This window comes from Vidua macroura, chromosome Z, assembly GCF_024509145.1.
Source record: "Vidua macroura isolate BioBank_ID:100142 chromosome Z, ASM2450914v1, whole genome shotgun sequence".
NCBI lineage: Eukaryota > Metazoa > Chordata > Aves > Passeriformes > Viduidae > Vidua > Vidua macroura.
The window spans coordinates 44,654,400-44,667,548 of NC_071611.1; positions in this window are offsets into that span (position 1 = coordinate 44,654,400).

The following is a 13,149-nucleotide window of genomic DNA, read 5'->3' on the forward strand; positions in this document are numbered from 1 at the left end:
GAAGGTATTTAGAGTGCTGCACTTTCTAAGCATGGCAGGGACTGTCAAACGCTGATACAAAGCCTTCAGCATGAATGGAATAATTTCCTTGAAAGCTAGACCTTGCTCTCTAAGGTTTTAACTCCAGAAGGTGGCCAAGCACCAACTTTAGTTGGAAACTGGACTTCTAACGTAAATGGCAGCTGCTAAGTTTCCTTGGGGATAGCAGGAGTTCCCTGCATTGATGTAATGCCTTAGGAACTAGAGAGGAAACCTGGCAGCAGTGCATAGCAAACACCTGAAATAAGGCCAGCTCATTTGATGACAGCAGCAGAGGAAGTGTCAAGGGAGTCTTTGCAAGGTTATATGCACATCAGTTGGTAGGGAGTACAGTGATTGTTAACAACTGATTAAGTCATTACCCTGGTAATGGCCAATTTGGAGCCATGCTTCAGAAGCCAGATATTGTGTGGGAGGTATTTTAACTTACCCTGCACATTGCTGCATCAGTTGGGTTATGCATTCTCTATGTGTACACACACACATACAGTCTCTCAATTTTCTGTAATGATTTCCTGATGTTCAGTGCATGCTTGGTGACAGGAAAGGAAAAAATGTCCCAACAAGGCCATTCAGCAGCTGCAAAACTGCCTGCATCCAAGAGAAAACACTTTTTCACCTCAGAGAGGAAAAAATTGAGGGTGGTATGTGTCCTGTACAGCTGTGAAAATACGGAAAGGGAATGCCTTTTTCTTCCCCAGTTGCACAGGCTGCAGAGGAGCTTTCACAGGGCCACAGCTGAGAAGGGACTGGCAAAGTGGAACATTAAGGGGACTCCAGCTAGGGTAAAGGGTGGCCATGTGCCTCTCATTTCATTGAAATAACCCTAGAACAATGGATTCAATCCCAAAAAAAAAAAAAAAAAAAAAAAAAATCACTAAAGAGTCCCAAATGGTGGGTCTTGGGCCTTCTATATGTGGCAAAGAGAGACAATTTCCAAAGAGCAATTATTGTCCCATATTCTGATTCTCAGGATGTTCCCACCTTGTGCTCCCCTTCCTCACCCTAAGGGCCCCAAAGCCAACGGTGAGGTGAGTCAGATCCTACACAGAAATGGACAATAATCTGCTCAATGTATATGAGAAGACCTGTGCCTAGAGCAGCATTCCTAGGAAAACCAAAGGGAACTACTAGTGCTGTGAAAGCAGTAATCTAAAAATAAAGGCCAATTAGGAAATAAAGGCCATTTAGAAGAATGTCACAGTATAAATCCAGGAATCTGAAAATCAGCATCCTATTTTAAAATCATCCCCTAATCAAAGCTCCAAAAAACCAATTAATGGCATCCTCATGATACATGAACCATCTTAATAATTAAAAATGGCCTGTAATTCAGTCAACTTAATTAACTATCTGCACATACCATCTTATCATATACAACTAAAACATGCAGTATTTATCTGATGGCTAATTATTATGAAATAAAGCTGAAAGTAATAAAACTCCAAATTAGAACTGGCAGACTACAGCTATCTTGTGTCTGTTTTATAATCAACCTCTCAGTTGTCATGGTACTAAATCACACATTCTGGGTCACATCAATGGAATAGCAGAAAGGAACTCTTACGTAGTAACCCTATTTGTTTTGTTTCCAAGTGCCAGCTTCCTTCAAATATAACTTGCATGGCCTGTTACAAGCTCTGATTACTGAGGTAACAGATTTGAAGTTCAGGTAACATAAAGTACAGGTAACGGGATTATTGTCACAAGCAGGTCTTTATTTTCCTGTCCAGTACAGTCCAGAGCTTATCTAATTACTCCTGTGCCTCTCATAATTAGTTAAAATTGTTGGTTTAGGGCTTAAGATGTGGAAACCATGGTGTTTTTAGTAAACTTCACTTTCTGTCTTGCAAATTCATTTGACTGACAAGAGCTGTACTGGCTCAGCAGCAGAACAGCTCTCAGCTTGGTCCCAAGGTGATTGCAGTAGGCCTTCAGCTGCAGAGGAACAGCATGCTTTCTGCTCCTTCTTTGTTATTTCACCAGGATCACATAATCAATGTCAGCATGTACTTCCAGGCTGCTCTTAGAAAAGATTTTTGGTTCAGGATCTAAAAGAGCTGGTTTTGTCCGTTTCCCACCTAATTTCCATATGCAGGCACCACATCATTTAGATTTTTAAAAATTAAAAGAGATTGGGGGTGGGGGGAGAACAAAGCTGATGCTATGACATTATGTCTTGGAAGTAAAAGATAAACAGCTTTGCCAAAGAGTCCATATTTAGCTTTGTCACATGCACTGAACAAGATACCCTTCATCTCAAACTGAGGTGATGGGAAATGGACCATACTGCCTGTGGAAACTGATGATGCTGAATTTCAGAGCAGAGGCTTGAGCCCCCTTGCAGTCTGTCACCCAGAGACCTGGATGCCCTGGGAGCTCTAAAAGTATTTCAGAGTACTGCTCTAAACAGGCGGCTGAGTGCATTGTAGTGCGTCAAGCCCTTGGCATATGTGGAGGTTCCAAAGGTCAGCCATTCTTGGCTGCAGCTTGCTTTCAGGGGTGATAAGTGCTCCCACTGTGGCAGGGAAGCCCCTCGGCTTGAAGACACCTAGCCAGAGCTTTCATCCTGAAGTAAGCTGAGACACTCAGAATGTCAGCAGTGCTCCTGCCAGCCCAGGGGAGGAAACAAATACACAGCTTGACTTTCTATGTATTGGCCTGAAACCAGACACTGTTTCAATACTCTGCTATGACAGCTATGGTAGTAAGAATTACTTCAGAACAGAGGCATCCGGTGACTTAGAAGCTGAACAATCTCTTGCACCAAAGAGCAAATGTTTTCCCTGATTTCTTGGAGGGGTGGTGGGTGGGACCTGAGATGATGAAATGCAAAGGAAACCTGCAGCCTGTAGGCTGGGTTAGCATCCTTCAAAGCCTGGGGGCACAAAAAGCACTCAACAGCAGATGGTCTCACCCACTACCAACATGGAGCCTCACCCTTGTACATCTGAGCACCGACATGAGTGTCCAGTGACTGCAGTTTTGTATCCAGCTGTCCCATTCACCTATAGATAAGCATTGTATCTATGTAGCAAGATGTTCTTGCAGAACTTGTAGCAACTTGCAGAACATTATCCACTGCCCATGCAAGATGTTTATTTTGCCGAAAGCACGTAATTGCACTAATCCAACTGTTGACTCTCACAGAGGACTCCTTAGTAACTCCAAAGATCTGATCTCTTTGTGAGAGTCCCCTAGATTTTGCAAGCTAGTATCCCTCTAAGGGGACAGGATATCCTCTTTGCTGCTGATAGCAAAGTAACAGTGACAGCAGAGAGCCAAGCACTGGCCACAAGGCTACTTAGCTAGACTTGTGCTCAACAGATGGCATTTCTAGGAATTGGTGAAATACCTCTATGGTTAAATGTAATAGTCCTAACTCTCGCTCTTGTACTCAGGCTAGTAAATGACACATCATCTCTCTCACCAAGATCTACCTATGCGCCATTAATGCTTTTGTACATCCCTAAAGAAAAAAAAAAAAAAAGAAAGAAAGAAAGAAAAAAAAAAAAAAAAAAAAAAAAAAGAGTTGTTTGCTTTTAACATAGAAATGAAAAGAACTGGGTTAAATGCATAGAGTCTTCACCCCTGCCCTTCCCAGGAGAAACATTGCTTCTTTTCTTGGTCTTTGAAGAGCAATCATTTGTCCTGGAGCAGAAAACCTTCTACAAGGATTGTAGCCCTGATTTGCATGTGCTGATTAGCCTCAATATCACCACAGCTTTGTTGTGCAGATGAGCACTCCGAAGCCTCTCAAAAGATAATGTATATTCGCTGGCTTAATTGACAAAGCTGCAAAGGTCTGGCAGCTTGTTACTATTTTGCTAATAGTAATCACTAATTCAATGCCTGGGATTAAAAATATGATTTCTAATTCTATTAATAAGTGACAGCTATAATGTCACTGTGCTATGTAGCACATAACCTTGTTATAGATGAAGTTTGTTACCATACTTTTGGGTTCTCTCTCAGGTAATTTGCAGGAAGTTTCAGCTGCAATGGCCTGTTTGAAGTATGAAATACCTATACCATGCAATGTCTCAGTACTTGAAATTACCCCAGAAAAGAAATCTATCTGACCCTAGTGCCACTACTAAAAAGGGAGAGAAAAATATTTCTGCTGGTGGCTGAAAGTCAACAAAGCTGCTTGGAGTGCTCAGTAATAGTCTGGTCATGTTCCATGATGTCTGAAAATTACTTTCTAGAGTACATTTGAAATAGGCCATGACCAGCTTCAAAGACAGGGAAGTAAAGATCATCTCTCTGCTGCTCCCATTTCCTATTGACTGCCCAGTAATTCTGCTTGGATATCTCTGTGTGGAGAAGGGCAAGAATCTGACCAGAGTGAGTATTTAGGACCTTTGGAGAAGAAAGGCATTAACAGTTCAGAAGGCATAACTGAATAGAAGTGACATAAATTTCTTGATTATGAGAGAGAGAAAAAAATCAGCATAGTTCTAACACTTAGGAATGCCACACCCCTGTTAGGGAGAGCACCACAGGCCTTTGGGCTGAATAGCTGGGACTTGCACATATATGGACCTTGTTTCCTTAACTCCTACATGCTGCAGTCAGACTGCAGTGGCCCAGGACAGGACAAGCACTTTGATTATTTAATAGAAAGCTAATTCTAGAGAGGCAGTGCACAGTAGTCATCTCTCCTGTCTCCTATGTCAACAAGAACACATTTGCTGCACATCAAGAGTTAGTACTACAAGAAGGAACAAAACATGTGGGACTATTGTATTATCCAGCTTTATTAGATAGAAGGTTGCTGTTGAAGAAGCAGCAGTTTTCTTGTCCATTGCAAACAATTATGCACAGTGGCCAGAAACAGCATGACAGTAGTTAGCCCTGTGTGATCAGGACTGGAGTAAAATAAATGTGAAATAAAACAGCCAGTAAGGCAGTCTGCCACACTGCAGGGAGAGGTCTGCTCGCCTCCTGGCACTGAGACCCTCCACAGCAGAAAAAAAATTACAATGGATTTCAGCAATTAATAGCAGTAGGCTTCCAGAAACTGAAGCCTTTCCTCATTTACTCTACGAATGGAGAAAGAATGACTTAACTTATTGGCTGGGGCATGTTTATATGGTTGTCTACTAATGACTCCCAGGCATTGGGCCAGTCAGCATGCTTGTGCCACATCTGAATAGTGCTCACTAGAGCATTCCTGCATCCTTGCCCCTTCTGAGTAGAAACACACTCATCTTCCAAAACACCATGTAAGTGCTGAGCCTAATCCTCAGACTGATGTTTGTCCTACTTTGGTTCTCCACCCTGACTTCAGACAACAAAAGCACACTAGAAAACAACACTCAGATGGGGACAAAGTTTTGTCTTTTGATCTTTTGCCCATCTAATTTTTCTCTGAGATCTCAGCTTAACTCCAGGGTGGCTGCAGCCAAAGCACCTTCTGAGAAAAGTGTTGTTCCTGTCTTGCCACTCTTAATCCCAGCCAAAGCAGCTTTTCACCTGAAGAGGACTGCAATTTTGTCCCTGCAGAGAGATTAGCAGCAGACCAGGTAACATTTTCTTGCTGCCCCATAGGACTCTGGGAGTTGGTAAACTGGGTTTTTCGAGGTGTGCTGTGGTCATCTTGCAAGGATAGACAGTAATTATCAGGTTGCACTTTGTCACTGCCAGTTTTGTCACTTCTGTGACATGGCCTATAGGATGGGCCATGCCTCAGCCCAGAGGCTCAGCTCAGCTCCCACAGACCATCATCTCTCTGCAGTTTTTCATAGGGGAAAACAAATTGACATATATGGCCAGAGAAGTCTTCCTATGTTAGCCACAAGGAAAGGAACAGGACCTTCAGGGACAGGCACTTTGAAAGCTGAATCAAGCTTCACTGTGAAAGGTGAAGCTTGACCAAGGCAGACAGTTCTTCAGTTGCACATCTTGCCCCTTGGCCATACCTGAAGTTTTCACCATGAACAATCTCTGCCCCCACAGTTACTGAACCAGTATCCCTTCTCACAATGAGGAGCCCAGCAGCATTTATATCTGATGCTAGTTGCTGTAGTTGTAATTACTAAAAACTCTCTCTCTGTTAACAATTTGACCCTCACAAGGTCACAGACTGGAGAAGGCTGTTCTAAACCATTGACACTCTATTGCTTCCCTACCTTAATTTGAACAAAACTGAGCAGAAAGTCCCTCATTCCCTACCTGTTTCACCTACTTCATTAAAAATATCTCTTGAAGATATATCTGCAATTCTAAGAATTTTTCACTGCAAACTGAAGTGAAACATAAACCAATTGAAACATAAAGGCCTTAATCATGTTGATATGTATTGTCTGGTTTCTTTTTCAGTTGAGGGAGCTAAGTTATATTCTCGTTTTCCATGCAATTGGAAGAGAAGTAAAAGACATTTCTGGAAGTGGGAAATAGCCTAAGCAAGGTGAAAGTCAAGAAGGTTAATTATTTTTTTTTAACTGTGCATTGAAGTGCAGCCCCTTAGAAAGTCATTTTCTGGATGTGTAGACAGTGTTGCTGTAAACAGCAAGAGTAAGCCAGAAATTTGATAAGATGGCTGGTCTTGCTTTAATGCTGATCTATCCTATTCAGTGCTATTCATACATTTAAAAACTCTGCGAGGGCAGGCAAAGTCAAGGCTAAATGAATGCAGTAGGAAAGGGTTTCCAGAAGTTACGGACAAAATAAAAGGAAAACCAAGGTATCGTCTCCATTGCAACTAAGTCCCTGTAGCCTCTTTATTCTGTCTTATGCAGGGAGGTACCCAGTCTTTGAACAGTGTCAGATGATTAATTTTGAAATTAATGAGATCTTTAGAAAGAAATCTGTTACATCTCCAGTATTTAACCTATTTACCAACTATAGTGAATGTTTTCTTGGGTGTATTGCTCAAGTGGCACTGTCCTGACTGCAGAAATGCAGACAGCACACATATGGATTGTGCAAATGATTCCATACTGAACCCAATAATGCTGAGGCCAGCAGACAAAGGTCTGTTGGATGCAAAGTCTTATATAGAAAGGACATACTAAAAGGAGGCAGAGAGAATGGAAAAGCAGGTGTTAGTCTGTTTAGTCATGTCAGCTTTCTCATGCTGTTTAATGGCAGGCAATAAAACATTGTTTCAAGGACACTGACTCAGCTTCAGCCAAGGCATCTCCTCTAGGAGCCTTCTGGAAGGATTGAATTCAGTTATCTTCTTCAAATTCGCAATTTCTTTCTCCAGTGCCTGAGAGGAATGGATCTGCTTTGTCCAGCATGCACTGTGCTGCCTTGCATCTGCCCATTCCTGGTCTCTCGCTGAGGGACTTCAGGATAAGGCACTTCAAGTGGATGGGAATATTCCCTTCCAGCCCTGAACAGACTCAGTCTATTCAAAGCAGAGTATCTATAGCCAGCTACACAGCTCTTCCATTCCAGGACTGGGCCACCAGTTTATAGGTGAAAATGCTATGTCATCTGGCTCCCAGACTGACGTATTTTATGCAGGAATCCCAGCAGAGGGGTTCCTTTTCACCTCAGAGGTCTGAATTCAAGCTCACCTTTGGATTAATCACCCTAATATACTGAGCTGATGCCTGTTAGATAAATACAGCAGAGAAGCTTGGTGGCACCTCCCAGATGGGGCTTTGAGATGGAAAGGGTACAGTAAAGGAGTTAAAAAGCAAGTGTACTGACCAGAGAGAAGACACAAGCCCACATATAAAGATCCAGAAGTCTCCTGTGCTCATGACAAAACAGAAGGGCAAAGAAACAGCAAAATTGCAGACATCTCATCCACCATGATATCATGCTCAGTGGGAGTGGAGTCTGACAGGGCCACAAACTCCAGACAATTTTACCCAGCCTTTGGGATTATCTGTGAATAACTTGAAGGGCTGGACTTGCACTTGATTCATGCAAGACATGAATCAAACATTGTCCATTTTCTACAACCCAAAATATCAGACAGAGTACATGGTCAGGTAGGTAAGGGAGTCAAAATTGATTTTCAAAGGTAATTTTTGTCTATTCCTGTTTTTTTAAAAAAACTGTATTTATTTCCTTGTTTCAGGATGACATCTCTCCCAAAACTGGGCATAATCTTTGGTTTCAGGGGCAGAAAAATATCTATCTGCTTGTGTGGCTAGCATTTTTATGGATGTCTATGTGTGTTAACAGAAGTATGATGTATCTGTTTAAACTGTTTCAACAGCTCAGAGAGTTATGGTGAGAGATTTTTTTCAGATTAGTCCTTTTAGCAGCTGATAACATATGGGTCTCAACTGAAAGGCTATGATGTAAGCCTTGCAAAAAGCCTGAAAGGCAAATTAAGCAATAACACGGTTGGTGCTCTGGCATCATAACAAACTGTTTTTCTTTCTAAGAGGTGCACAGTGGGGAGAGGTATTCCCTCCCCTTCACTCTTCTTTCATTCACCCTCAGGCACAAGATGACAGACTCTGTGCTAAGTATCTCAGGCTGCTTAGTACAGCTGAGGGTACCAGCTGTCCTGCTGGCAGACCCCAACAGCTTGACAGAAGGACAGCACCTGGAGGAGCTGGCAGGCTCATTTCCTCTCCCCCTGGGCTCCTCCAGTCTACCCCACAGCCATGTAGGAAGGACATCCCAAAGAGATGAGCCTAGGGAGAGGAGAAGAGAGAGAGAGGGAAAGGCAGAGAGGAAAAGACTATGGAGTTCGGTTAAGAAGGAATGAAAGACTGCTTTAACCCTAGACTGGTCACACTTTTCCTGGTCACCATTGCCTGTGGATGGATAGATGGCAGATATAGCACCTGAACAGGACAGGACAGGACAACATGGGAGCACGGGACAGCCCTTCTGCCTGTGCACTCTCTGTTAACAGCCAGAAGGCTAGGATTGGCTGTGCCTGCTGCCCCCCAACTCTAAGTTCCACTGTGCTTGTTTCTTGCTGCAATCCAAGAGGTTGGGAAGGAGACAGGAAAATGACAGGGAGAATGAAATGGAGAAGGACACTGCTGGCCATTATAGTATGGGACAAAGAGCCACCAATCAAAGTTTAAGAGAGTAGGAGGGGGAAGGGAACCATTCCTGGGGACAGCTGGAGAATTTGCTCAGGCAATAAGCAGAGGCCTGTCCTGAGCCCTGCCAGGAGCATTAGCAATGCTGTCTCTCTTGGTCAGAACAGGGACAACTTTTCTTAAGATCCAAAACCAGACCTATGATTACATGGTTCATTTCTGAGAGGAGGTCTGCTCAAAGAGGCTCTGAGAGGGGGAGCACAGGGCAACAACTCCCTGCCTGCTCTGGGGAGCTGGCAGTGGGTGCTCAGTGGCAATTTCAGGATTTCAGGATGCCCTGGTTGTGAGCCATGCTTCAGGTGGCACCCACCACCTGATCAAAGAGGGCTGTGGTCAGACAGCAGTAACCATGAGGTGGCCTCACTACCATGCTGCTGCTTGAGCAATTTGCTAGGAGAGGAATAAAAGGCACCCCCAGAATGGGTCACAGACATGCCACGATGCCAGGGAGAGGTGTGGTGTGGAAGAAACAGGCAAGATCTGTGCAGTCAACAAGAGCTCCAGTTGAATGTTGCATTGAATCCTGAGACTTCCTGAAGTCCATCTTCATGTTCCAGTGGCAGTGCCAGCATAACAACTCCCAAAGCTAGCCCAATGCTTTTCTGGATCCTTGGAAATCTAGGCTGGCCTCAGTAACAAAGTGCAGATACACATTAGAACATATAGGCATATCCTGTGCTGTAATGCTGTGGTGAGGGAAACCTCTGTTTTTGAAATCATTGTACTACCTAGCTGAACTGCATAAAGTTCAAATTACCTCTACTGGCTGTAGTCTAGCCAGGAAACCTTGACCTCTGGAGTGAGATCATTAAAGCCGAACTTCTGGAAGCTCAGAGGTGTTTAGAGAGCCTGTTAATTACTGTACTAATCCTTTAAACAATGCTGGCTCCTGGCACTTCTGGAGCATTAGCACTTCAGTAGCACTTGAGCCCAGACCACTCCACTCCCCCCTCACAGGAGTACCTCCTGATGAAAATACTGCCAGTATCTTTTCCAAATCCACACATGCATAAGTAAGGCAGTCAGGAGACTCACAGGGTGTCAGAAGCTGGCCCTGAGCATTTCTTAACAGATGTGAGTCCTTTTTGTCTCATTATCTGGAGCTGATGTCATCTGTTTGCTGTGTTTGTCTGACACTTATGAAGCCTTGGATGGTTCCTACCCACTGTGGAGCAAGCTGCCTATTTTTTCCAAAATCATGTCTCTTCTAACACCTTAACCCCATAGGCTCAGCAAGCCAACAGGTCAGCAGAAGGACAGAGCACTGGATCCAGAGCATGGGTTTAATGACAGTGTGGAAATCAAATGCCTAATCTGTGAAAAATGCCTATGACAAAATATGAACAATTAAACCATAATCACAGTAACACTGGGAACCGAGCTCATCAGAACAGTGGTATTCATTCAGTCAGACAAAGTAGCTGTTGCCCAGCAGCTCTCACTCTTTCCAGCTGGACACTCATACTCCCAAACACAAGCCTTCCTTATAGGAGAGCAAATGACGCCCCTACACAGCAGAGGTAGTAGCAGTGGTTTTTGGACCCCTCATAGTTAATGATTTTGTCTTGCTGATCAATGATTTTCTAGCAGGTTTACTGGGCCATGGTTAAAAAAATCAATCACAACTGGTTTGTGTTACTGCATCTACTATAGCAACCCACATCAGCTACCACTCTATCATGGGCATGAGAATGTTGCTTAGAACTTCTGGCCATCAGACTTCTTGCCTGGTACTCCTTCGGCCAGGCACATACAATTTCCTAACGACATTCAGGCGTCTCAGCCTCACTGATCTATGCACTGAGGTTTCCAGCACAGCTGTTCATATAGTGGGAGCCCCAGGGGCCCTCAGGGATTCCCTACTGTCTCACAGACTACACCTGCTATTCTGCAGGCAGTACAGAGGAGTCCAATAGCAGAAGCTGAATTCATGTCCATGTTTAACGATGAGTGCAGTGTCTCCTGGATAAGGCCTTACCCAAGGGCTGGCATTTCCCTGGCTTTGAAATTCATACAGCATAGAACATGCTGCACAAAGCATGTTGAGACAGAGACACAGTCCCTATTAGCAGGATCTGTAGCTGTTGACAGACATTGACTGTTATGGCAGATATTACTTTTGGGGGAAAATAATATTTGAATGAGACAAAAAGAAAGGAAAAGCAAGAAAAACCTCTCAGGCAGCCAACTGGGAGAGAGGCAATGGAGAGTCAAGTGTCCTCTTCCTTTTTTTATCTCCATGGCAGCAGATGATCCTCCTTCACCACAACAATCACAGAGTTTTTCATTAGTCACACAGACTCCCTCCTGGTACTCTCTGCTTATGGGATGCTGTGCATACTAAAGCACCCCTTGCTTAGGTGCAACTGTTGCACAGCACCTGGTTTTTGATCTTTGTGCTTACATAAAACAGGTTCCCAAGTATAAACCAAAGCAACCACAGTCAGGGAAAAATACAAGAAAATGGGGAAAGCAGGCAGAACTCTCAGATTTGTGGCAGTCACTTTCTGCGGGAGCTCTGCACAGCAGAGAGTCAAGGCTGCAAGACCATGAGAACAGCAGCAAAACAACAAAAAGAGAACACTCCAGCAGATGATCTGCAAAACCACAGCACCTTGGGGGAAAGAGTACTGAGTTGCAATTAGAAAGCAGGCTGCACAGTTCCAAGTTTCAACTTGCAACAAGTCTATCTGCAAAAGCCTTTGACCTTAAAAGAGCTAAGATACATACAGTACCCTGCAATCAGCAGCTTCAGCAGGGAAATTTGCAGAAGCTTTGCATTGGAGTAATCAGTAAGGTAGTGCATGAAGTGCTATTTTTCACTTAGACAAAGGAAGTCCAAAGTTTCTGCCCCATACCTGGTATAGACCCATCAATGCAAGGATCTGAGCTGCTTTCTCTCTCATGCCTTATTGCTGCCATGTGTCTATGTCTGCTCAGAACAGGACTGTGCTCTCTTGTACAAAGACAGGAGCACTCTGTTTCAGATCTGGAGAGCTGGACAAGTGTTTATGCTGGGGATCCGGAGAGAGGTTACTTTTTCCGGCTCTGCTCTAGTCCTCTGCAGCTTGCTTGTGCCAGGCTTAAACAGCTGTAAGCTTGTCCTCTTTCTTCTGGTGCTAAAGTCTCTGCATCTGATCTGAAAGTAGAGAAGAGTCAGAGGTGTATTACTTAGCTCTTTCTGCAGACCCGAGAAATCACTCCACCATGTGGAGTGTCCTCAACTACTCCACCAGAGCAGAGATGTCCTCAGCCAAATGAGGACACTTGAGCCATTGTTCAAGAGAAAATTGGGGCCTTCAGGAAAGAGTAGCCAATTAACGAATATTACAGACTAAAACTTTGCTGCAATCCATGGTTTTCTGTCTCTCCTTATATGAAACAGTTTTAGCACTGGCAACTCAGAGCAGATAGTCTGTGAAAACACAGTTTGTTTGTAAAAGAAATCAGGGAAGTTCTCTAGTTTTGACTGTGACCTCATGTATCTCAGTAAGGCAGACTGATGAAGAAGGCTACACCTGGCCTAATCTTGGATTGAGAAGCATAAAATTTTCCCATTCTGAAAGAAGTCTTTCTGTTGTTTCTGTGTGTGAGCTTCAGTTAACTCTTTAGTGGCTAGCAAAACTTAACAGCCTGCTTGTGGCCTTAGAATTGGATCTAGACCATGTAGGTATCAGTCATGTAACCTGAACACCATCCATCAGGTCTGGGATCATCATGGCAGTTTCAACAATTATTAGACAGCTCTGGTCCTTGCATCCATTTGTGAGCAAAAAATAATAGTGGCCAAGCACTTAGGTCTGAATAAATCCAACAGCTCTTGTTCCTTGGGCAATCAAGTAATGTGAACAAGCCGTATTTTGCAACCTAGCAGGTAAGATGCTGATTTTTGAAAGCTCATCAACCTTAAGCTAAAAACAACAAAAGCTTTATTTCTGTTACAAATAGCAATTCAGTAAGAAGGTCTTTACAGAGTTGATCTATGAGGCTAGTAGTAGATTAGATACTTAAGTGTATGTATTCTCTTGTATCCTCAAAATAACAGGATACAAGAGAGAGAAGTGGGAAGAGAGAGACATGC